This window comes from Mya arenaria, chromosome 6, assembly GCF_026914265.1.
Source record: "Mya arenaria isolate MELC-2E11 chromosome 6, ASM2691426v1".
Classification (NCBI taxonomy): Eukaryota; Metazoa; Mollusca; class Bivalvia; order Myida; family Myidae; genus Mya; species Mya arenaria.
The window spans coordinates 27,281,702-27,307,868 of record NC_069127.1 but is presented as its reverse complement, the minus strand read 5'-3'; the positions used below and the strand labels follow the sequence as shown (position 1 = coordinate 27,307,868).

Genomic DNA, 26,167 nt, shown 5'->3' with positions numbered 1-26,167 from the left:
CAATTGTGTTTGTTGTGTTTGTAAATGTAATAGATCTTATTCAGACGTTTGATAATAGTTAAAACCTTCTTGTCTGAGATGTCTGTTAAGGTTGTCCGTTCGATGACTTATACAGAACAACACTTTTCAACTTGTAAGTTAACAAGGAGAGCTCTAAAGAACGTGCTTAGACATCTAAAACAAAATTAACATAACTAAGTTATGTCACATTTTCAAACATAAATATAATTATATTGGACATTGACATATAAATTACTATTTATTCTATTCATTTTTTTAAGTTAATATTGGAGTTCACTATCGAATTATCACTCTAAATATAAATACCAGTTGATCAAAAGATGCCATTTCCACGTTTCAACAACTTTCACCTATTTTTACAACAAATGAATCGTCCGCACTTTAGCTCACGTACGTCAAAACTGTCAGAATATGATTAAGCATTTTTAACGTGAACATGACGGATGCTAATTTGTTAGAACTGCACCATTTAATACTTAATAGGTCATCTAAGTCCGCGTTAAACCAAATACAAATCTAGCAGAATGGCATCTTTGGGCAAACGCCTAAACCTTATGCCAGTTAAATTAAGAAACCTGACACATACTCTCATATAGTTGTATGTTTGTTTGCCTAATCGAAGGTTGTTTTTTTTTAAAAATGCAGGCGTGTTCTATGTACAAAATGAAGGTATTTTTTTTATAAACTTTGAAGTTTTAGCGAAATGTAATTTACACATGCTTTTGAAAACTTGATTAAAATCTGAAAGGTTAAGCATTTCGGGGCATAATAAACGTTTTGACTGCACTCTGGCTAGACTGTCGCATACAAGAACAATTATTCGAATAAACTTTGAAACTGTGTACATAAACATAACGTATTATTTAAAAGACGTAAACACTTACAGCGAAAATTGGCACCACGTCGAAGATCTCTATCTCCCTGGTAGGTATGGAAGGGCAGTATCTAGGGTAGGATAATAAGTATATTCCCCTTAACACTTACATTGTCCAAGCTATTTCACCGACCACAAAAGGCATTGTCACAAGCAAAGGACTTCAGTGAGCACTTTAATAATCCAGAATTCGAAAACATCACAACCACTATAGATATATCAGCAAATACACAATCTGAATACTCAAACTTTAATCCATGAAAACACTTAAATCCAGAATATGAAAACTCCAAGAACACTATAAAGATATTCAGCAAATAAACACACTAATCACTTAAACTTAATCCAGGTTTTTTACGGTTTTCCGGCGAATTTAACTGTACTTAAATGCATCCCGGCGTGTATATTGACGTCAATGCCTTTGATCAGAGCGGCTAAATGGTTAAGACGATGCGTGAGTGTTTCCGTTGAATTAGTTTCTATGCAGTTATCAGCCTTCACACAAACACACATAATTTTCGTAAAGTAAATCATGGAGCTGTTGACTGTGGTCCGTTGCTTCGATGCTGCTTGCAAATAAATAAATATAATTTTAAATAGTGTACTTAACAAATATGTGCATAATAATCACGTGATTGGACATGCAGTTACAGATAGCGCACAGACTTACGAGCGTATATTCTTGATATATACATGAACTGCAAATAACTGAACAGACTGACTGTGTCAGAAACATGCTGGCCGAAATAGAAACAAACTGAATCTTAGAGGCAGATGAAGTCTGAAAAGTTATTTAATGTATGTTTTCATTGATATTCCCAAATACACTGACAGATAGTAAGACCAAATTGTGTCATCCTATAGGTAACATGAAAGAGCAGTTTGAAACAAGTTGTTTCTGTATACATAACATTTATCACCACTGGAACCAAATTTGACCACAAACAGGGCCTTTATAATGCGATTATTTGTTGCGAAACACCTGTAACAATCCAAATAATATAAAGCACAATAAGACATGTATTATAGATATTGCTGCTCCTTACATTCTTAGCAACTAGAGTACATTTCGTTTGCTTTTGGCGAAGAACAACATCGTCAAAAATTCTAAAGCAGATGTTTATATGACCCAGGTCTTATTGGTGATTACAGTTTGTCAATTCAATAATGTAAAATACAGGGGAAAATCCAGAATATTTCCATTAGAGGGGATGCAACGTTTCATACGACGGTCAGAATTCAGGACGAATAATGCATTCACCTGCGGAAGGCTGAACGGGTTCACTAAGAGTAACGGGCTGCAAGCATTGAAAATGGATTCTTTGCAGTTATTAGCTGTATGTCGAACAACCTTTCAACATAATTTTCTACACAATTGCTTGGTATTCTAATTATATCTTAAGATGAAATAATGGGATTTATGAGGGAAATAATTACAGGTAGCTAGACTCTTAACATATATGATTTGGAATCTATCCAAAGAATGACATAGCATACATTGGTCTCTATATGGTTGCAAGTTATGAATTAAACTCTTTAGAATGGACAAACATACGAATCCATACAGATACGCGTTTGGGTGCATAACAAAGCGACACAAAGGACTGTTACTTTTGACTTTATACAGTTGTTATATGGGGTATTTTACAGAACGACACCGGACAAACATAATCTATTCAGTTTTGAATGTGGGTGCTTTACAAAACGACACCGGTCAGATATTGGACTCTATACACTTATGAATTTGCACGCTCTATATAACGACTATAAACCTTTGAAACATTAAATTAAAATGTTTTGGAAATTATGTTAGAGTCTAAATAATTGATAATTGCAATCCTGTAAAATGGCTAGCGGTATGTTTGAGCATGATGGATTCATCCCTTAAGGAGTGTAAAAGAGCTTACACCCCTTTTGAATTTGTTAACACAGTCACAGTTTGGGAGGGGGGCGAATGAATCTTAACAACTGTACAGAATTCTGAAGTTAAAGGCTCTCAATCATGGGAGATTAGACTTGAAACATTTTAATTCTGAATAGGTATTTTCTTGACATTTATCACCACTGGCACCAGTTTTGACCATAATTATGCGATTGCTTACTGCAAATAACCTTTGACATTCTAAACAAGAGTAAACAACAGTGGGCGCCTAGTGTCCCCTACCGGTTTAAAGCCTTGTGAAAAGGATAAGCGTGTCTCAAGAGAATCTCGATGAAAACTTTAACAAATCCTAGCAATAAATCAAAGTTGTTTAAGACACCAAAGCCAATGTGTTAGTAAACTAATGGCATTAACAGTAAACTTTATCTATCAAAATGCAACAGTTTTAGCCGAAAACCCTACCAGATCACCCATGTCTACTTTTGACGTATTGCCCTCTATCCACATACTGAGTTTCATGAACCTAGCTTTGATACTTTTTGAGTTATCACAGGACCAAATTAGCTATATGTTTAATGTCAAGGGCAATAACTCTGCGTCACCTTGTCTGACGACAAACAAATAAACTAATGTGCATATTCTCCATATTGCCCTCTTTTAACATACTAAGTTTCGTTAACCTAGCTTAGATACTTTTTATTTATCCCAGGACCGAGATTTACTTTCCTTTAACAGCTATATTTTTAATAAGGCAAGGGCCATAACTCTGCATTGCTTTGTCTGACTACAAAAAACTAACGTGCATAATATCCATATTGCCCTCTTTCCACATACTCAGTTTCATTAATATAACCTAGCTTTGATTGTTTCTTTGTTGTCACAGGACCAAATTGGCTATATATTTAATGTCAAGGGCAATAACTCTGCATAACCTTGTCTGACGAAATATATAAATAAACTAACGTGCATAATCTCCATATTGCCATTTTTCCACATACACAGTTTCATCAACCTACCATGGCTCCCTTTTTTTAGTTATCTCAGGACCGAGAATTCTTTTCAGTCAACAGCTATATTTTTAATAAGTCAATGGCCATAACTTTACATAACTTTGTCTGACGAAAAAAACAAAAACTAGTGTGCATAATCTCCATTTTACCCTCTATCCACATATTCAGTTTCATGAACCTAGCATTTATACCTTTTGAGTTATCACAAGACCAAGTTGGCTAATGTTTTAATAAAGTAAAGGCAATAACTCTGCATTACCTTGTCTGACGAAACACAAATAAACTAACGAGCATAATTTCCATATTGCCCTCTTTACACATGTTAAGTTTAAGCTAAATGTCGTAACACATTTTAACTAAATGTTCCACATAATTACTTGTTATTCTAATTATATTTAAAACGAATTGATGGAATTTATGAAGGAAAGAATTACATTGCAAAGAAATATAAAGCTAACTAGACTATAAACATATATGACTGGGAATCGATCCAAATGACGATTGTAACATATATTTGACTCTTTAATCTTTGAATCTATAAACTTGACACTTAATGACATATATTAAAAACCATACAGTTACAAATTTGTGGGCTTTACAAAACGACACAAGGGACACGGTAGCAATAGGCTGTATACAGTTGTGAATTAGAGTATTTTACAAAATGACACTGGAAAAAACATTGAAATCTATGCAGTTATGAATTAGGGTGATTTAAAAAAAACGACACTGATCAAACATTGGACTCTTTACACTCATGAGGTTGGGCGACGACTATAAACCATTTTCCTCTGATGATTTAATTCTGCCATTTATTTGAAATGTTTATAAAATTCCTTTTAACTTTCTGCTTTTTACTTTCGGGTCTTTGTACAGTAGACCAGCAGAAGAATTTGACAAAACAACGGAGCGCAGTTTTTGAAATAAATGCTGTGATGTACATATTGATGCGACTCGCATCTTGGGATCAGAAATATAAAATAATGCCATTTTACTTACCTCTCAAATGTTTTAAGCTTTTGGCACCCTTTTCATGCTTTTGGTGCATTCGCACAATTTTATATATTTGGCTTCATTAAGTAAGCAGACTTATGCATAATTATGTGCATATTTTACGTAGAGATTTCTATATTCCTTCATTTGTAATGACACAAGATATGAATCTGACGGGGATGCCGCGAATTCGTATTGTATGTAATAGTTAATGTCGTTTATTCCATGTACTCACGATTTAAGGTAAATTAATTCGGATGAAAACCACTTTAAGAAATGCATAATTGCTAGGTAACTACACTTGATTTCGTGCATAAAACTTGTACTTGCGTAATTTTCAGTACGAATTATTGTACACTGTAACAGTTTTTTTACCAACAATGGTCGATATACCTTGAGCTCTATACGAACAGTTCGTTGACCAAAAATGATAGGCATGCATTCATCTCTATACAAACCAACCATGGAGGACATTCCTTGGTCTTTTCACAAAGAGCTCATCTACTAACAATAGATGATAGGCATTGGTCTCTTACAAACAAGTATTTGACAAACCATGGTCTCATGTCATACCTTGGTCTCTATACATGTTTTTCTTTGACCAACTATGGGGGACATGCTTTTGACTATATGTATACATTTCATAGGTTCATGCCTTTGGGTGGTTATTAAACATACAGAACAATGGCAACAAAATAATATGTTTATTTTGTTCTGAGGCATATGCACATATTTAAGGAATCCATCACCGAAGAAATAAAACCCCACAACACACATTTCTGAGACGTATTATTTAATGCATTCACGTCGCAATATGTTATTTACTGTTTCCTACTGTCTTCTTTTGTCAGTTAACAAGGGTTTTGTTTTATAAATTTGCCATTACTGTTCGATTTTCTTAACAGTACCAAATGTAACCTATTACAAGTACACGTGCTGGTCAAAATGTTTATGTAGCGAGTTTAAATCATCACTTTACACTTTTCTTTAGGCTTCTAACATTACTATACATTCAGAGACAAAGAGTGATATATTAGGGCTTGTTGGCTCGTTCTAATAACGATGTTTGAAGTACATTTGATTTTTTTTTTCATGGAATGTCAGTCTATGGTTTTCTGGTGATTGCTCAAGGTATATCTACCATTGTTGGTAAAAAACGGTTTATATATAGACAGAGGCATGTCCAATACGTTTGATCAAAGAACTTGTTGCATAGACATCAAGCATGTCATCCCTAACAAAACTTTTAAAATTGATTGTTCAAAGAACTGGTTTGTATAGAGAACAAGGTATGTATTTGGTCAATTAACTGGTGTAATAAACAAAGCATGTCCTCTATGCTTGGCCATAGAACTGTCTTTATAGAGACCAAGGCATGTCCTACATCGCTTGTCAAAAACTCTTTGTGAAGTGACCGAAACTTGTCCTCCATGGTTGATTAAAAACATGTTTGAATAGAGACCAGGGCATATCCTCCACGGTTTGTCAAAGGCCTTTTTATATAGAGACCTGGGCATGTGCTCCATGATTGGTCAATAACCAGTTTATATGCGAATCTAGGCATGCTACACAATGCTTTATAGCAAGGCATGCTCTATTTTGTTTAATTAAAAGTCCAAAGAGTGTACCAATATTTGTGTAGAGTCCAAGGCTCCAATAGCTCAATTAGATGTTTGTAAAATCCAATATCGTGAACAGTCAAAAGTAGATTCTTGCTGTGTCTGCAATTAGTCAAACGTATGTCCTTGAATTGTTTGTACAGAGCCAAAGTCTTGGCTCCATTCGGTGATTGAAATGAGTTCAATGCTCATCATATGGGTAGTTTGTATATAGTCAAAGTCATAACAGTTTATTTCCCAATGTATGCAAATCCAATTAATAACTGTATCGTGTCTTATGTCAATGATTATAACCGTATAAAAACGAAATAAACGTATAAAGCTTGCGAAAATCTATTACAAAGGAATAATTTGATAATTTTGATATTTGGTTTTCAGTTTTACGTCGTAACCTTGTTTTGCTTAACGCTAAAATGTACTTAAATACAACTTTTCACCATAATGCTTACATTTCAATCTGGAACAGTAAAACAATCAATAGCCTATCGGTCTGTGTATGAGTTTACATGTAAAGGTATATAGCTAGGTCTTAATCACATTCTTTGTGACAAAATATTTAAGTAATTTACACAGATAAAAATATATGTTAATATAAGAATCCGATACCTTATCCATTAGCTTACAGGGCATTTTATTTTAATATTTTTGATGACAAATATATTTTACCAGGTTGTTGAAAAGACAAATCTGTCTTCAAGAAACTGACTGTTATGTTTAAATACATGTGCATATATCATAATTCTGTTTTTATCAACGTCATTTGTTTTCCGCTAAACGACGTGGAGTCGTTTATCGTTTGCAAAACCGAGTAAGTTTAGTTAATGTTCACAAAATAACTATTTGGTGTAAACATTTGAAATGAAGTTGTTTGGCTTTCAGAGAAGCCTGCGGTTTTTGAAAACAGTATTGCACATTATTCTGTTCAGAGGGAGGATTCACATACATATGAGTTTTTTTAATCAAAACGTGTACATCATTAAGCTTAGGTTACGCATATCTATTACTTTACCTATTTTTTTAATAAATTGCCAACTTTATTGTAAAATAAGACTATTCGGATATCCAGTTACGCTTGTTAGATTGTTTTGAAGATATTTCTGCATCACTTTATAATTTGCATGGTCTGAAAACCAGGTGCTTTTGCATTGTGATACAAGTTGGATACGCAATTGATTTACGCCGCCTAATGCTATAATTGATTTCCAACGTTCAACCTCCTTATATCAAGTACATAAATAATGTTAAACAAAGGCATAGCCGGTAATATACCACTAGCGGAATCAGGGGGGAAGGGCTCCTCCTCAAAGAATTGCCCTATGTATTGAAATACTTTTGATTTCAATATTGTTGAAAAAGTAATCAAAAACGTCGACAATGTACCATATTAGAATAATTCATTACATAATTAGAATATATTATTAGTTTCAAAGTTGTATAACCCCATCCCCTTCCAAAAGTTTTAACAAAATCAATTTCGGTTCTCAGGGACGGGCGCAAGTCAGAAGATTCCGCCACTAGTTACGCCCCCTCCCCTTAGCCACAAACCCTGGACCAGCCACTGCATACCATATATCACAACAGTTGGCTTCCATTCAAATAAGAAAACAAATGAGAGAACATTGTTGGTTTAAATTATTAATCTGCCGTTTTCAAAACTTACCTTTGTTTAGGAGCATTGATTCACATCGGCCCGGTATTTTATAATCACCAGTTCCACTGAAATGATAAAAATACCAGTTACACCTTTTCCATGAACATTTTCATAATATATGCATTCCCAGATGTGCTGATTGGACAGACCATCAGAACAGAGCAGAACACAGCGTAGCATATTAAGTTCATCGTAAAAAACATGAAAAGAATAATACAAATAAAATGTTAATAAGTGTGGTATATTTCCACGGCTAGCTATCACGTGACAATTGTTTTGAAAAAGTAGAAAACAAACTTTCTGTAAAGTCGGCCAGCGCAGGTGAGTTATTCATCTGTATCATGTATAATCGGTATATTGTAAACCTCCAAATAAGATAGGCACAATCTTCTTGATATTGTGGTATAATTATTATCGTCGTATTAGCCGTTGTTTTCTACATAACTTTAAATTAAAATCCAGACCATGTTTCTGATAGATTTATATAGTAAAATTGGCGATGATGTTTTCTTCCCATAGGTCAAGCTTAGGGCAGTTAAAACCATTCGTATTCAAGATACATGTCTACACGATGTTAAAAACTGATAAGAATCTCTTTTACTCTCCTAGGTAGCAACGAAAATAGTAAAAATATGTATTCAGAAATTGTTAAAGTAGGTGAACAAAAATAGGTGGATAAAGATGGCTTACCCTTGACAATGACAATTTCAAAAACATATCAAAGTAAGATAGCCTGATAATTCTTTTACTAAATGAAGTATTTTTAAAACATTCTAACAAATCTAGACTGAAATTACTTGAACTCAAACACCATTTAACATTTATAACTGCTGCGACACTTTATTCATGTATGATGTATGATGTGTTCATCGTCAACGGCAGTCGGATAATACAAATACACTTACAAATGCATGTATAAAATATGAAGGAAACGACTTTTAAAGCAGCACAGACTTGCCAAATGGGACATGCAACACTGATGGTAACACTACAGGCTTTATTTTAGATGAGTCATTTATCTGTCTTTTAATATAATATTATAAAACACGGACAGGTTAACATAAATATGTTCCATTCTCTTTCGGCATTTTAAAGTAGATTCATTCATTCCCTTATAGTCTAAAAGTAGTTTAAGTAGAAGTTGTTTAAGCGATCAATTTGCTCATTTTACAACATTTGTCCTTTTTTAAAGAAACATTTTCATGTCAATATTTATGTTAAGATACAACGCCTATTGGGCCAGACAGGAGGTCGCCTGTGAGAGATGTGATTCTCGCTTTGTTTATTAGTTTGGAGCTAAAATAAAAGCATGTATGCAAAACGATTGTGGAGCGCCAGCTCGTATGCGACTCATGTGTTGTCAGGGGTTTGAAGAACGATAACATCTATAGGAGAATCGAGACCCCCCCCCCACACACACACACATAAGCGCAGAACGCCAAACTATAAAAAAAAAAACCGTTTTGCCTCCGGACTGTCTAGGTACAAGCGAAACAGTTCAAAATAATTTCGTCTTCGATCCACTCTAAGAGATGATACATAAATAGGTACTTACTGTTAATTCAGGCGCATAAAAATGATATTGATGTTTGTACGTTCCTTGTGTGTTTTTTTAATTCACATTTTATTTCATTTTGTTGGATATGATAAGAGAAAGCTTGATGCATTAAAAAAAACTTAATAATAAATGCTGCTACCAGTTGAAGTATTTGATTTGCCATACGTGAAGATGTCTTGCTAACGTTGTTTCAACCAAATGTCCAATAACTTCAGGTCAAACTTCATTTGGTGGGTATAACCACCTTTAATGTAAAAACTAAAGCCAATTGCCCTGTCTTGTGAATTACATTTGTTTTTCCAAGGCCATCTAATTTTGTTATTATTTTACGGCTGACTTTATATTTTTTCAATAGATTTTGTTTGTTAAATTCTAAATTATCTTCAAAGGCAAATGACAATCGTTTAATAACGGTTTAGTTTGCAGTGCCTACAGATAGCAATCAAAACATATTAAAAATGAACAGAACATATGTTTCAATTATTAATTGTAAAAAATAAAATAAAAGCAAACGCTGTTCTCTTGTACTATATCGAACAAAACTTTGCCAAACAAAGTAAGACAGTGTCACTCAATGTGTGTTATTTGCAGGGGAGAGCAATGTTTTATTTTACTTGTCCAACGGTTTGTAAGAGTTTTACCTCTTAAGCTACATTCGTGACGACAATATTTGTGTTACCGATTTATTCCAAAGAAATTATTATGTGTTCCCGATAAAAAAAAATTAAATAATAATTATAAAGTAAACATCCGCTTTCGTTGTAAACAAGTGCATAAAAAGTGTTCTTCTGATTTATTTTAAATTCCGTGCTTTAAACTGCAAAATAAGCAAAAGTGTTTGGATTCTTAGCATGCACTGTGATTTCGCCATGAATAATTGATAGTCTGACTAATTGCATAAAAGATTAAAAAAGATATAGACAAAATGATATTTTCCTTTGTCCCATTTTTTGCTTTGTGTGGGCTCCATTATATAAAATGTAAAGCATTGAAAAGTGCTCACTAAAGTACGACCAACAGTTATTCACGCTTGAGCAAATATACCGTTGGTACAACGGATCAATCAATTAGCGCTGATCGAGCGCCCGGAGTTAAAAAGGACAATCATATCGGATTAACGGACTAATCCATTAACAAACCTCGATGAAACTGACCCTAAAGAGCTCGTTAACTTGAGTATTTTACGCGTTAAACAAGAGCGTTATGACAGTAGTGCCTCATTTTGTTGTAGCGATGCTGGCTACATGGATGAGTATGAGGACTATTCACATCCATTCTAACCACAGCAGTTCTTCCTCGACCTGCTTACCCAACTATCGGGGCTATCGATAGATGACTACGTGTGCAAGATCCTGAGGCTCTGCGACCACGACCACCACCGGATAGACGAATAGCACCATCGCTTAGCAGACAGAGCTAGGAATGTAAAAGATTGTCCGCGGACGCGCCTGGTAAACAGGCGTTATTCATCGCAAGCCACTGAAGAAGTTGAATGTGCGTCCGATTGTACACTCTAAATCAGTTCATTTCCGGCGAACTGACTAGAGATATCCAAGATGTTTTCGCCAGCACGGCTACCAATGACAATATAGTACTTGACTTGGAAGTGTATACAGTCGCTATTCAAAAACCAGATGTGCTGGCAATGATAGCAAATCTACAGGCAGAAGATTCAAACATTTCATGCTCATTTTAAAACTGTAAAAAATGAACAAACAAACTTGTCGTCAAGCTTTCGACTAATGAATGCTACACTTAGAAACATATAAGCTAGACTACCGGAGGCTACGGCCGACTCTGATATAAAGAAGTTACAGAACGAAACAAAAACAATTAGGAGTCTCGATTTACACCAAAAACAAAGGACTCCTAGACCGTCAACAAGGTGACGGAAATTCGATCATTTCCAAAGAAAGTGGAACAGAAAGAAACTATGCGGAAGTAGTTAAATACACACCAGGACAAAACAAACGGTGATACGTCAGCTACTAAACATGAAAGTAAAACGAAGAAGGTAGCAAGGTCGATTTCTCTTGACAGGAAGCAACCATACAAGGCGACTTTCGTATTCGAGCGGAATAAAATGCAACAACTTCAAGTCGAAGTTTCATCCACCTCGAACAGACAAAATGCCGTATCTATATCGGAAGGACATATGACAGACATCGAATTAGCAGCAAACACATCGGAACAGCATACTTACCTTGCTAATCAACCTCAAAACGAAAATTGTAAGATTGCACATGCGACGCAGATACACGCAGACGATACTTCGCCCCAAATTGGAAGTTTTGTGTCAGCAAAAAGCGCCGAAATGTAGCATACTACATAGGCAACATTGACTAAGACGTTACTGAATCAGTCATTTTCAATTACTTCAGGGACAATGACGTCCATATCTCTTATATTCGGTTGTTTCGCGGTAGACAGGGGTCGTCAGCTAAAATCAACGTACCCGAGGAGCTCGAGCACATATTCTACAACGACTACTTTTGATCAGATGGCATTTCGTACCGGAAGTGGCTATCAAAAGAGCTCCATAAAGAAAATGTCAAAAAGCTAAGACAGAATAAGTCGAAATGTGTATAACCGCCGAGAAACATTCATATCGGCCAAACGTAGGTCCGATCACTTTACTGACACTAACTCAGATAAAAAGTACGAGTACAGATATGAGCGCCATACGACGCGTAGACGGTACAATCAGTACGAACCTGATTGGGCAGACGAGCGCTATGAACACAGTCGCCATGGTGAACACAACAAAGAGGAGCGCTCTGAGAGCCCCAGGGACAGCTATTGGGTTAAGCGTAGGGATGACGATTACGAGTCCTAGTGTTCTTAACTTTTAAACAAAGTCTGATCATTACGTCTAACGGTCCACAAACGAAACAATTTATGAAAAACTACTATCGAACCAGTACGTTACTCTTCATCTCAGTGATAATGACTTTAAACTTGCTAAGCTGGAACTGCCGGGGAATCATATCCTCAGCCTACCCGGTATCTCAATTATTCGATAGTGAACAAGTTGATATCGCACTTATCAGTGAACATTAACTGTAAAAAAGGTCAATAGGTTTCTGTAATTCATGAACATTATGGCAGCTTTGTTAATGTTGATTGTAATATTGACCAATACGGCCCTTTACTCAGTGGTAAAGCGGGCAGAGCATTTCTGTATAGAAAATCATTACAACCATGTGTTACTGTATTAGATACCTTCGGAAATGATCGTATATTAGGCATTGAAGTCATATGCATAAATAGAGCACCATTGTATATATTCTGCGTATATGCTTGCTTACCATGATAAAGAATACTTTAAATATGTATTAAGTGACCTACTATCTTTGATCTCTGTCTATTCTCGGATGGAGAGCGTAATTGCATCAGGAGACTTTAATAGCCAATATATTGATATCACCATCAAATGTCCGTCTGCAAATTCAGCTATATTGACGGAATTTATCAATAAAAACAAGTTGATCTCTGTTCAACATACAGTGAAGGTTCGGGAAGGCACATTCATACCGAAGGCAAAATAATCGATCATGTTATCGTTGAAAACTCGTTTATCAGCAGTGTGACTAATTTCCGATTAGGCATCGGACGGTGTAATAACATCTGACCACGTGACTTTGCACTTTTCCATCTCGGCGACAGTCATTAGAAGGCCAGCTCCGCCCCCACGGAACAATTAAGCCTGTTTCAAGTGTAACAAGGAACACCTTAAACATTACTGAGAAGAAATATACGAACGGTTAGCACATATATCAACAAATAATAACTTTCATGAGATGACACCAGGCACTCCAAATTTATATTATCACATGAGTTATAAATGAAAAACACCTCCCACATAGCAAATTCAACAGATATGCCAAACCATACTGGAGCCAGGACGTGAAAGTCGCCCATACCAAAGCGCAGAAAATGCACAGGCAGTGGATGACAGAGGGGAGCCCTAGAGGTAGCCATCATGTGTCCTTCTGTGACCTTAAAGCAGTGAAACGAGAGTTCAGAAGGATACAGCGCACCAAGCAAATGGAATACGAACATAAAGTGATTGACGATCTTAACACAGCGGCTGAACTGGATTATAGACCCTTCTGGAAGCTACTTCGCAATGGAAATAAGAAGCCACCGGACTTATGTAGTGAACTCGTCGTTGATAAAACATTGTATTCAAATGAAAATGTAATTAAAGTGTTACAAGGCTACTTTCAAAATGTCTTCAAAGCTGTTGAAATGCAGTCATGCGGAGATTCGAATAAACTCGACGAGTTAGAAAATCACCTAAATCCTGCAGGTCAAATAGAACTCCCAAACCATTTTACAGACAACATTACCCAAGAAGAGGTCAAAAGAGCGATAAATCTATTGAAAACCAGAAAAAGCCCGGGTATAGATCATATACTGAACGAGAACGTGATACATAGGCGACGCTATATACTAAAATAGCAAAATACTCTCCAGCAAAGTATGCCCAGAACGCTGGAAAACGAGCATACTGATTCCACTATATAAGGGCAAAGGAAAATCGAAAGCAGATCCGAAAAGCTAACACCCTGTATCCCTTATGCCGTGCTTCAACAAACTCTTCGAAAATAAAAAAAATGTGCTAAGTAGACTAGAAAATAACTTATAACTCTCGCAGACAAAGTCCCCATCGCTTTAACAACAGGACATCCAGAAGAAACAAAGCTGCATAACAGCAGACTTTAACCTACAAGAGACCGTATATCACCGAGTTGAAAGGAATAGCAACGCATACGTCGGCATGCTGGGCCAAAAAACAGCCTTTGACTCGGTATGGCACCAAAGACTCTTCCTGAAACTTGTTCGACTCGTTATTAGAGGCAAACATCTGCGTATACTATTATCTTCGTTTAAAGACCTGAAATGTGTTATAAGACTAAACGGTGACATGTCTGAAGAGATAAACATTATGGAATATGTAAGGCAAGGTGGGGTTTTATCAACTTTTTTACCTCGCTTGTCTAGATCAACTACTTCTCATACTTGAAAAACGCAACAATGGATGCTCAGTGCTCTCTACCAGGAGCAGTAACCCGACATTTGCTGACGACATATCCTTAATTGCGTGATCTCCCTTGAGTCTTCAACGTATGCTGGACATAGTGTATCACTACTGCTCCGAATGGAAGATAGCTATAAATGTCATGAAATATCTTGTGTTAGTGTTTGACAAAAAGCGAAATATACCGCCCGTTGGTATGTTATACGGAGATTAGTTCCTTGAACAGGCAAACAGCGCAAACCATCTGGGAATAAGACAAGACTCAAACTTAAGGTGCAAAATTTGCTTTGATGAACGCTGCCAAAAAGTAAAAAAAACGCGTTTTTCTCTATGTCCTCACAAGGATTACATCATTACTGTCTTAACCCTTTATGGCAGTGAACTGTGGAACAATATCACCAAATGCGACATTATAACTATCAACAAACTGCAACATTTTATTGTTAAAAAGATACCCGGTTCCCATATCAGAACAAGATCGGATATGTGAGAGTCGATGCTGGGTGTATGCAACTTATTCTCTAACGTCATTATTAGAAAGCTGCTATTTCTGCGTAAGCTTTTGTCACTAGATAGTAAAAGTACTAGCAGAAATATATTTATTAAACACTATTTAGATTTTATATCAGGAAGCACTAAGGTAAATCTTGGGTTTGTTCCCGATATATGCAACATACTATGTACATTCGGTCTCCATAGCTTTATTAAAAACATACTTGTCAATCCAATGTCGATTACTAGTAGCTACGAATAGAAAGAACGTAATTGCAAGAGAAACAGAGCTGTGGTCTTTTAGAACTTTGTCGAATGAGGACTTTTATTATTTCCGAGTGCTACACCCCACATTAGCGCCCGCTAGTATATACAAGTATATAAGGTATTCGAAAAAACAGACACTGTCATCGAATGTTCTGTCTGCTCGCAAATGTGTTTACTAGGCGAGGAAGTTCATCTCGTGAACGAATGCACGAGTACAGAACGATTAAGATGGAAATTCCTTTGTGAAGTCACTGAGCTGGACACAAATATAACCGAAAACGTACGCAGACGTCGAAACATTCTACCTAACTGTACTTGGTTCTCTAAGGAGCTATTTGAAAGACATGCATTCAGCCTTTCTGAACATATCATTACGGTTTGAAATGAAATGTGTGGGCTACAAAGATGTTTAATCACATAAAGAACAATAAGTTACAATCCGCAAGTTTGAAATGATTATTATCATAAACCTATGTTGTTGTTGTTTTTTTATGTATGTGTAAATATTAGTTAAGAAAGGACACATAAACATGCAGTAAATAACAACAGAGTATGTGCTGATTATATATAACAGTGTCTATATGTTGTGTTTTGTAGTTTTGGGATATTCCTACTGTGTTTCATAATCATCAACATTTGGTGGAAATAAAGATTATTGAATTTAATTTAATTGAATCCTTAAATTAGTGTTTTGATATGTTAAGGAGTTGAGGTTATTGTATGAAGGAAGATTTTGTTAGAGTACTTAACGGATATCTTTCAACATTGCCAATGACGTTTGTCAATACCGACACAAGCGAATAGCCAATGACGTCAAGTTTTTTCCAACGTTCTGTGCATCTGACTGTTTCCGACTTGGTCTTTTCATGGTATATAATTAATTTTGTTGACGCTTGGTGGCCGGGGACTTGATTTCCCTCGCCACCGGGACAGCATCGGGCGAGAGGTTTCATTCACCATATATTCATGTAAAGGATGATTACTTATGTCAGTGTAAGATCTTATTACATCGTAAGAATTATTGACTTTAGACCTCTACGAGGTGAAATTTATTGCGATCTTACACGGAAACAAACATTTGTTTCTGTTTATATTATAATGCCTTTATAAAAATGATATAAAATTGCGGTTTATAGTTTTTCGTAAATGACTTCGTTGAAATCGTGTCCCTTTCATGTGCACTATGACGTTTTATTCAGTCGACGTGAGAGCGTACTGATATTCCAAAAAAGTGAAAAATAAGAAGTTGGTTTTTAACAGTGGAGTATCATTTTGATTTCACTGATAAATCTCTATAAATCATTGTAAAGCATACTGTAAATCTTGTTGGTTCCTTGTGGTGCCATACTGTAAGCTCGAGCTGGCGATCCCAATCTCTATTACACAAACGCTGTAAACCAAGCTCGAAAGCAGGCGCCGTCTGACGTGGAACATACACTTCTTCGAAGTGGCATACACAAATCAACGAGTTAAAATACCCTATCATATATCAGCATTTAACTTTTAACCACAATATAATCTGAATGAAAGCGAAATTATGTCGTTTTTCGGAACAAGTCAGTACACAATTCTTTTCATTACATGAATCTCCTTCTGTATAATATTAAAACGTAAGTATGCGTCAACGTTCATTTAGTTTACAGAGGAGCGTTTGGTTTGGGTATTCTACAGAAACAATAGGTAAACGGGAAACCTGCGATGTTGTGTCTTCTTGTTCGTCTCCGTGCGGTAGATGGGATGGAACGTCACATTGCCGATACTGTGGGGTATCTCAAGGTACACGTCAGGCTGTAACACGTGGGAAAAAACTTGTTTATTTCCTTCCATGATTTTAAATCAATAAAACAAAAGCACCACAAGCGTTCGCCAACGTGCGTCTGTTCTTCTTTTGAAACCAAGGGACATAGCTTAGCAAGTATTTCCATAGAGTGACGCGACTGCTTGATAAAAGTACCGTCATTGTTAACACAAGTGTATGCATCAATCTCTAACGGTTTCAAATTTAATACGGCCAATACAAACCATTGCATTCATTTCTTCGAAAACATAATTAAAACAACATTTAACAAACCACATTAAAATGGAAGAATACTTTTTTCTGCCTATGACCTTGCCTTACTTATTGAGTTTGTATGCATCGACATGGAGCGACAACTTGTCACGGCATTCACACTTGCTTGGCTGGCCGTTATGCTGATAAGCCCGCGACCTCCCGCGCTACCTGAAAACACAGAAGAAACGGTCAACTCATTATAAATATATCATACCTTGCCACAAGATTATTTGATGTTTTGATTTCGTCTTCAATGTCAATCATGCAATAGATATAAAAACTTTGGTCCCTTTGGCACGCTCACAATAAATGAGTCGATTTTCCGCTTTTATATTCATACATGGTTTCAATCAAATGCAAATGATAAGATTATTCAAGATCATGTCCCCATTCTTCGTACGTGTTCTCTCAATGGAGTGGTTAACAGAGGCTTACGTTAGTAAATATCACAAGTGTTTCATTTCATTCAAATCAATGCGATCCAATTGTTAAACCTTGTACGCGGGGTGTTTTACAGCGAGTGCATGTATCCACTTCCGGATCGATTTTTTTTATATATTTAGCCCTGCGATCTGATGTTTATTGAACCTGGCCAATCAATATATCTTATATATCATTATTTGTCAATGCCCTTCAGCATATACTCGTAGGTTTTTTTTATAACTCAATAGAATCATGCAACAACGCGCTTCAAAACGATTTCTTATCAATCACAAATGATATACAGTTTTGATAAATTTAAACTCTTACCTAGCCTAACATGTAGGTAGGTCTTTGAAGAATATAATTTTCATTACTGCTAATGGTCGCGTAATAACGGCTTTGGTTTTGCGTGATTGGTTGCTTGACATTATCACTTGATGTTATCAATGTATTGTTAAAAGGTCATATTATTACATTTGTATAAGTCCTTGTGGCCTAATGGTTAAGGCGTCGATTTTTTTTTTGCTTGAGTTTACCGGCGTGGGTTTGCTCTCCACAGAAAAATACATTGTTATTCTATAATAATCTTTTTTCTGTAATATTAAAGAGAATAAGAATGATAAAATAAGTGTTTTAGATGCATTTACGGAGAGTCAATTTTAAGTCCAAAAAACAGTCCCTTAAAAATAATTGCAGAAAACTACCCGACGGGAACCTACTTATCCAGCTTGGTAACCACACACCTAACACACATATGGATTTCCGTTGAGCCAAAGACTCTGTGGGTTCGAGCCAAATCAGGCACGTTCTATTAGCCTCACTCTAAATGCTACCAAAATCTCCAGAGTGATTCAGCTTATAACGCTGTCTTCGCAATCAAGCTAAACTAAATTCTTCAAAATTGAACAACCAATATAAAGTGTGTTTGTACCTTTAGGTTAAGCGTATTTCTGATGGCCCCCGTCTGCCGCACCTCGCGCCACTGTCCGTAGTGTTTGTAGAAGAGCACACACATTGGGTCGCTGTTCATGAGGGTATCCATGTCCGAAAACCCCGAGTAGCTCGCCAAATTCTCGCAGCGTGCACCTTCTTGCACACTTCCGGTCCGCCAGAAGCCACCATCCGCCTCCTCCATCGGAGATCTGACTGAAAGTTTTATTTGTCAGATCCGTTTGATCAGTTGGCTTTATTTCTATATAAACATTTTAAAATCCGATTTACTTATGCGTACCAACACTCGTAATCATGGGTAATGACTCGACAAACTTGACACGTATTGTCAATGTAAACATCATGTCATTTGTGGTCATGGCTTATTAAAGAGTGAAGTGTATGATGAACGTCCACGCCGCCGTCGTTGACAAAACCTCGACTTATTTTATTTAAAACCCACGATTAAGCGCGTATACCTGATATCTATCAGTGGATCAGACAGCAATTGTCTTATATCTTCAAACATAGATTCCTAAATATTAAACCTCATTCACGCGGTGGAGTGATCGATTCTGAATACAATGTAATCAATATCTGTTTTGAAAGAACTCTTTCGGCGTTCAATAAGAAAGGTTATGATTATAGTACATGATAAAGCGTAAGGTTTATTTTATGAAGTGTGTTCATTCGTTATACAAACTTTATTCTACGCACATAATTTTATACATAGTACCACTATTTATGAAGCAGCAGTCAAATTGGAACCCAAATGTTAGAAAGAAACGATTTTCTTTTAGACGAGTACCCATGACATTTACGCTTGCCGATTAAATCAACTTTGAAATATAAATTAAAATTATTATTCTTAACTATCGTATCATTTATTTAAACTAAATCTTCTAAAAAGCAGCTATGTTTACTGACCTTTGCATTCTGTGGTTGGCATCAATTTGGCCCCATCTCCAGGAGTCAATTACTACGTAAATATTTACTCAAAGTGCACAGTTATTTACTTTAAAATATTATTCAGTGATTCACACAAACGAAATATTTAGAATGTAATACCTATGAACAGTCAATAACATTTCCCATTATCAGTACCAAGATAAGAACGCATAAAACCATGTTAACTATCCCATTGATAATAAGATCGGTCCCGGTCATCCGGTTTCTGTTTCAAAAATATATAGTAGCTATTGGCACAAAAGGTCCGTGCTATCGGCCGCCGCGATTGAGAAGGTGTGAATAACCGGGGGATAATATATAGTAGCTATTAGCACAAAAGGTCCGTGCTATCGGCCGCCGCGATTGAGAAGGTGTGAATAACCGGAGGATAATATATAGTAGCTATTGGCACAAAAGGTCCGTGCTATCGGCCGCCGCGATTGAGAAGGTGTGAATAACCGGGGATAATATATATTAGCTATTGGCACAATAGGCCCGTGCTATCGGCCGCCTCGATTGAGGAGGTGTGAATAACCGGGGATAATATATTGTAGCTATTGACACAATAGGCCTGTGCTATCGGCCGCCTCGATTGAGAAGGTGTGAATAACCGGGGATAATATATAGTAGCTATTGACACAATAGGCCCGTGCTATCGGCCGCCTCGATTGAGAAGGTGTGAATAACCGGGGATAATATATATTAGCTATTGGCACACTAGGTCCGTGCTATCGGCGGTGATTGAGAAGGGTGAATAACCGGGGGATAATATATAGTAGCTATTGGCACAAGAGGTCCGTGCTATCGGCCGTGATTGAGAAGGTGTGAATAACCGGGGGATAATATATAGTAGCTATTGGCACAATAGGTCCGTAAATGATAAGATTATTCAAGATCATGTCCCCATTCTTCGTACGTGTTCTCTCAATGGAGTGGTTAACAGAGGCTTACGTTAGTAAATATCACAAGTGTTTCATTTCATTCAAATCAATGCGATCCAATTGTTAAACCTTGTACGCGGGGTGTTTTACAGCGAGTGCATGTATCCACTTCCGGATCGATTTTTTTTATATATTTAGCCCTGCGATCTGATGTTTATTGAACCTGGCCAATCAATATATCTTATCTATCATTATTTGTCAATGCCCTTCAGCATATACTCGTAGGTTTTTTTTATAACTCAATAGAATAATGCAACAACGCGCTTCAAAACGATTTCTTATCAATCACAAATGATATACAGTTTTGATAAATTTAAACTCTTACCTAGCCTAACATGTAGGTAGGTCTTTGAAGAATATAATTTTCATTACTGCTAATGGTCGCGTAATAACGGCTTTGGTTTTGCGTGATTGGTTGCTTGACATTATCACTTGATGTTATCAATGTATTGTTAAAAGGTCATATTATTACATTTGTATAAGTCCTTGTGGCCTAATGGTTAAGGCGTCGATTTTTTTTTTGCTTGAGTTTACCGGCGTGGGTTTGCTCTCCACAGAAAAATACATTGTTATTCTATAATAATCTTTTTTCTGTAATATTAAAGAGAATAAGAATGATAAAATAAGTGTTTTAGATGCATTTACGGAGAGTCAATTTTAAGTCCAAAAAACAGTCCCTTAAAAATAATTGCAGAAAACTACCCGACGGGAACCTACTTATCCAGCTTGGTAACCACACACCTAACACACATATGGATTTCCGTTGAGCCAAAGACTCTGTGGGTTCGAGCCAAATCAGGCACGTTCTATTAGCCTCACTCTAAATGCTACCAAAATCTCCAGAGTGATTCAGCTTATAACGCTGTCTTCGCAATCAAGCTAAACTAAATTCTTCAAAATTGAACAACCAATATAAAGTGTGTTTGTACCTTTAGGTTAAGCGTATTTCTGATGGCCCCCGTCTGCCGCACCTCGCGCCACTGTCCGTAGTGTTTGTAGAAGAGCACACACATTGGGTCGCTGTTCATGAGGGTATCCATGTCCGAAAACCCCGAGTAGCTCGCCAAATTCTCGCAGCGTGCACCTTCTTGCACACTTCCGGTCCGCCAGAAGCCACCATCCGCCTCCTCCATCGGAGATCTGACTGAAAGTTTTATTTGTCAGATCCGTTTGATCAGTTGGCTTTATTTCTATATAAACATTTTAAAATCCGATTTACTTATGCGTACCAACACTCGTAATCATGGGTAATGACTCGACAAACTTGACACGTATTGTCAATGTAAACATCATGTCATTTGTGGTCATGGCTTATTAAAGAGTGAAGTGTATGATGAACGTCCACGCCGCCGTCGTTGACAAAACCTCGACTTATTTTATTTAAAACCCACGATTAAGCGCGTATACCTGATATCTATCAGTGGATCAGACAGCAATTGTCTTATATCTTCAAACATAGATTCCTAAATATTAAACCTCATTCACGCGGTGGAGTGATCGATTCTGAATACAATGTAATCAATATCTGTTTTGAAAGAACTCTTTCGGCGTTCAATAAGAAAGGTTATGATTATAGTACATGATAAAGCGTAAGGTTTATTTTATGAAGTGTGTTCATTCGTTATACAAACTTTATTCTACGCACATAATTTATACATAGTACCACTATTTATGAAGCAGCAGTCAAATTGGAACCCAAATGTTAGAAAGAAACGATTTTCTTTTAGACGAGTACCCATGACATTTACGCTTGCCGATTAAATCAACTTTGAAATATAAATTAAAATTATTATTCTTAACTATCGTATCATTTATTTAAACTAAATCTTCTAAAAAGCAGCTATGTTTACTGACCTTTGCATTCTGTGGTTGGCATCAATTTGGCCCCATCTCCAGGAGTCAATTACTACGTAAATATTTACTCAAAGTGCACAGTTATTTACTTTAAAATATTATTCAGTGATTCACACAAACGAAATATTTAGAATGTAATACCTATGAACAGTCAATAACATTTCCCATTATCAGTACCAAGATAAGAACGCATAAAACCATGTTAACTATCCCATTGATAATAAGATCGGTCCCGGTCATCCGGTTTCTGTTTCAAAAATATATAGTAGCTATTGGCACAAAAGGTCCGTGCTATCGGCCGCCGCGATTGAGAAGGTGTGAATAACCGGGGGATAATATATAGTAGCTATTAGCACAAAAGGTCCGTGCTATCGGCCGCCGCGATTGAGAAGGTGTGAATAACCGGAGGATAATATATAGTAGCTATTGGCACAAAAGGTCCGTGCTATCGGCCGCCGCGATTGAGAAGGTGTGAATAACCGGGGATAATATATATTAGCTATTGGCACAATAGGCCCGTGCTATCGGCCGCCTCGATTGAGGAGGTGTGAATAACCGGGGATAATATATTGTAGCTATTGACACAATAGGCCTGTGCTATCGGCCGCCTCGATTGAGAAGGTGTGAATAACCGGGGATAATATATAGTAGCTATTGACACAATAGGCCCGTGCTATCGGCCGCCTCGATTGAGAAGGTGTGAATAACCGGGGATAATATATATTAGCTATTGGCACACTAGGTCCGTGCTATCGGCGGTGATTGAGAAGGGTGAATAACCGGGGGATAATATATAGTAGCTATTGGCACAAGAGGTCCGTGCTATCGGCCGTGATTGAGAAGGTGTGAATAACCGGGGGATAATATATAGTAGCTATTGGCACAATAGGTCCGTAAATGATAAGATTATTCAAGATCATGTCCCCATTCTTCGTACGTGTTCTCTCAATGGAGTGGTTAACAGAGGCTTACGTTAGTAAATATCACAAGTGTTTCATTTCATTCAAATCAATGCGATCCAATTGTTAAACCTTGTACGCGGGGTGTTTTACAGCGAGTGCATGTATCCACTTCCGGATCGATTTTTTTTATATATTTAGCCCTGCGATCTGATGTTTATTGAACCTGGCCAATCAATATATCTTATCTATCATTATTTGTCAATGCCCTTCAGCATATACTCGTAGGTTTTTTTTATAACTCAATAGAATCATGCAACAACGCGCTTCAAAACGATTTCTTATCAATCACAAATGATATACAGTTTTGATAAATTTAAACTCTTACCTAGCCTAACATGTAGGTAGGTCTTTGAAGAATATAATTTTCATTACTGCTAATGGTCGCGTAATAACGGCTTTGGTTTTGCGTGATTGGTTGCTTGACATTATCACTTGATGTTATCAATGTATTGTTAAAAGGTCATATTATTACATTTGTATAAGTCCTTGTGGCCTAATGGTTAAGGCGTCGATTTTTTTTTTGCTTGAGTTTACCGGCGTGGGTTTGCTCTCCACAGAAAAATACATTGTTATTCTATAATAATCTTTTTTCTGTAATATTAAAGAGAATAAGAATGATAAAATAAGTGTTTTAGATGCATTTACGGAGAGTCAATTTTAAGTCCAAAAAACAGTCCCTTAAAAATAATTGCAGAAAACTACCCGACGGGAACCTACTTATCCAGCTTGGTAACCACACACCTAACACACATATGGATTTCCGTTGAGCCAAAGACTCTGTGGGTTCGAGCCAAATCAGGCACGTTCTATTAGCCTCACTCTAAATGCTACCAAAATCTCCAGAGTGATTCAGCTTATAACGCTGTCTTCGCAATCAAGCTAAACTAAATTCTTCAAAATTGAACAACCAATATAAAGTGTGTTTGTACCTTTAGGTTAAGCGTATTTCTGATGGCCCCCGTCTGCCGCACCTCGCGCCACTGTCCGTAGTGTTTGTAGAAGAGCACACACATTGGGTCGCTGTTCATGAGGGTATCCATGTCCGAAAACCCCGAGTAGCTCGCCAAATTCTCGCAGCGTGCACCTTCTTGCACACTTCCGGTCCGCCAGAAGCCACCATCCGCCTCCTCCATCGGAGATCTGACTGAAAGTTTTATTTGTCAGATCCGTTTGATCAGTTGGCTTTATTTCTATATAAACATTTTAAAATCCGATTTACTTATGCGTACCAACACTCGTAATCATGGGTAATGACTCGACAAACTTGACACGTATTGTCAATGTAAACATCATGTCATTTGTGGTCATGGCTTATTAAAGAGTGAAGTGTATGATGAACGTCCACGCCGCCGTCGTTGACAAAACCTCGACTTATTTTATTTAAAAGCCACGATTAAGCGCATATACCTGATATCTATCGGTGGATCAGACAGCAGTTGTCTTATATCTTCAAACATAGATTCCTAAATATTAAACCTCATTCACGCGGTGGAGTGATCGATTCTGAATACAATGTAATCAATATCTGTTTTGAAAGAACTCTTTCGGCGTTCAATAAGAAAGGTTATGATTATAGTACATGATAAAGCGTAAGGTTTATTTTATGAAGTGTGTTCATTCGTTATACAAACTTTATTCTACGCACATAATTTATACATAGTACCACTATTTATGAAGCAGCAGTCAAATTGGAACCCAAATGTTAGAAAGAAACGATTTTCTTTTAGACGAGTACCCATGACATTTACGCTTGCCGATTAAATCAACTTTGAAATATAAATTAAAATTATTATTCTTAACTATCGTATCATTTATTTAAACTAAATCTTCTAAAAAGCAGCTATGTTTACTGACCTTTGCATTCTGTGGTTGGCATCAATTTGGCCCCATCTCCAGGAGTCAATTACTACGTAAATATTTACTCAAAGTGCACAGTTATTTACTTTAAAATATTATTCAGTGATTCACACAAACGAAATATTTAGAATGTAATACCTATGAACAGTCAATAACATTTCCCATTATCAGTACCAAGATAAGAACGCATAAAACCATGTTAACTATCCCATTGATAATAAGATCGGTCCCGGTCATCCGGTTTCTGTTTCAAAAATATATAGTAGCTATTGGCACAAAAGGTCCGTGCTATCGGCCGCCGCGATTGAGAAGGTGTGAATAACCGGGGGATAATATATAGTAGCTATTAGCACAAAAGGTCCGTGCTATCGGCCGCCGCGATTGAGAAGGTGTGAATAACCGGAGGATAATATATAGTAGCTATTGGCACAAAAGGTCCGTGCTATCGGCCGCCGCGATTGAGAAGGTGTGAATAACCGGGGATAATATATATTAGCTATTGGCACAATAGGCCCGTGCTATCGGCCGCCTCGATTGAGGAGGTGTGAATAACCGGGGATAATATATTGTAGCTATTGACACAATAGGCCTGTGCTATCGGCCGCCTCGATTGAGAAGGTGTGAATAACCGGGGATAATATATAGTAGCTATTGACACAATAGGCCCGTGCTATCGGCCGCCTCGATTGAGAAGGTGTGAATAACCGGGGATAATATATATTAGCTATTGGCACACTAGGTCCGTGCTATCGGCGGTGATTGAGAAGGGTGAATAACCGGGGGATAAT

At 36.8% G+C, this 26,167-nt stretch overlaps 1 long non-coding RNA gene across 1 annotated transcript; it reads right to left on the bottom strand.

Moving 5' to 3' along the window:
- Positions 1–1,004: 1,004 nt before the first annotated feature.
- LOC128237064 (uncharacterized) lies at positions 1,005–24,841 on the bottom strand. The gene is made up of 7 exons (XR_008261494.1): positions 24,452–24,841; positions 21,636–21,850; positions 18,819–19,033; positions 17,531–17,632; positions 17,105–17,199; positions 8,060–8,115; positions 1,005–1,461 (listed from the first exon to the last, which is right to left on the bottom strand). It is a non-coding gene; the product is annotated as an uncharacterized LOC128237064 (long non-coding RNA).
- Between the last annotated feature and the right edge of the window lie 1,326 nt (positions 24,842–26,167).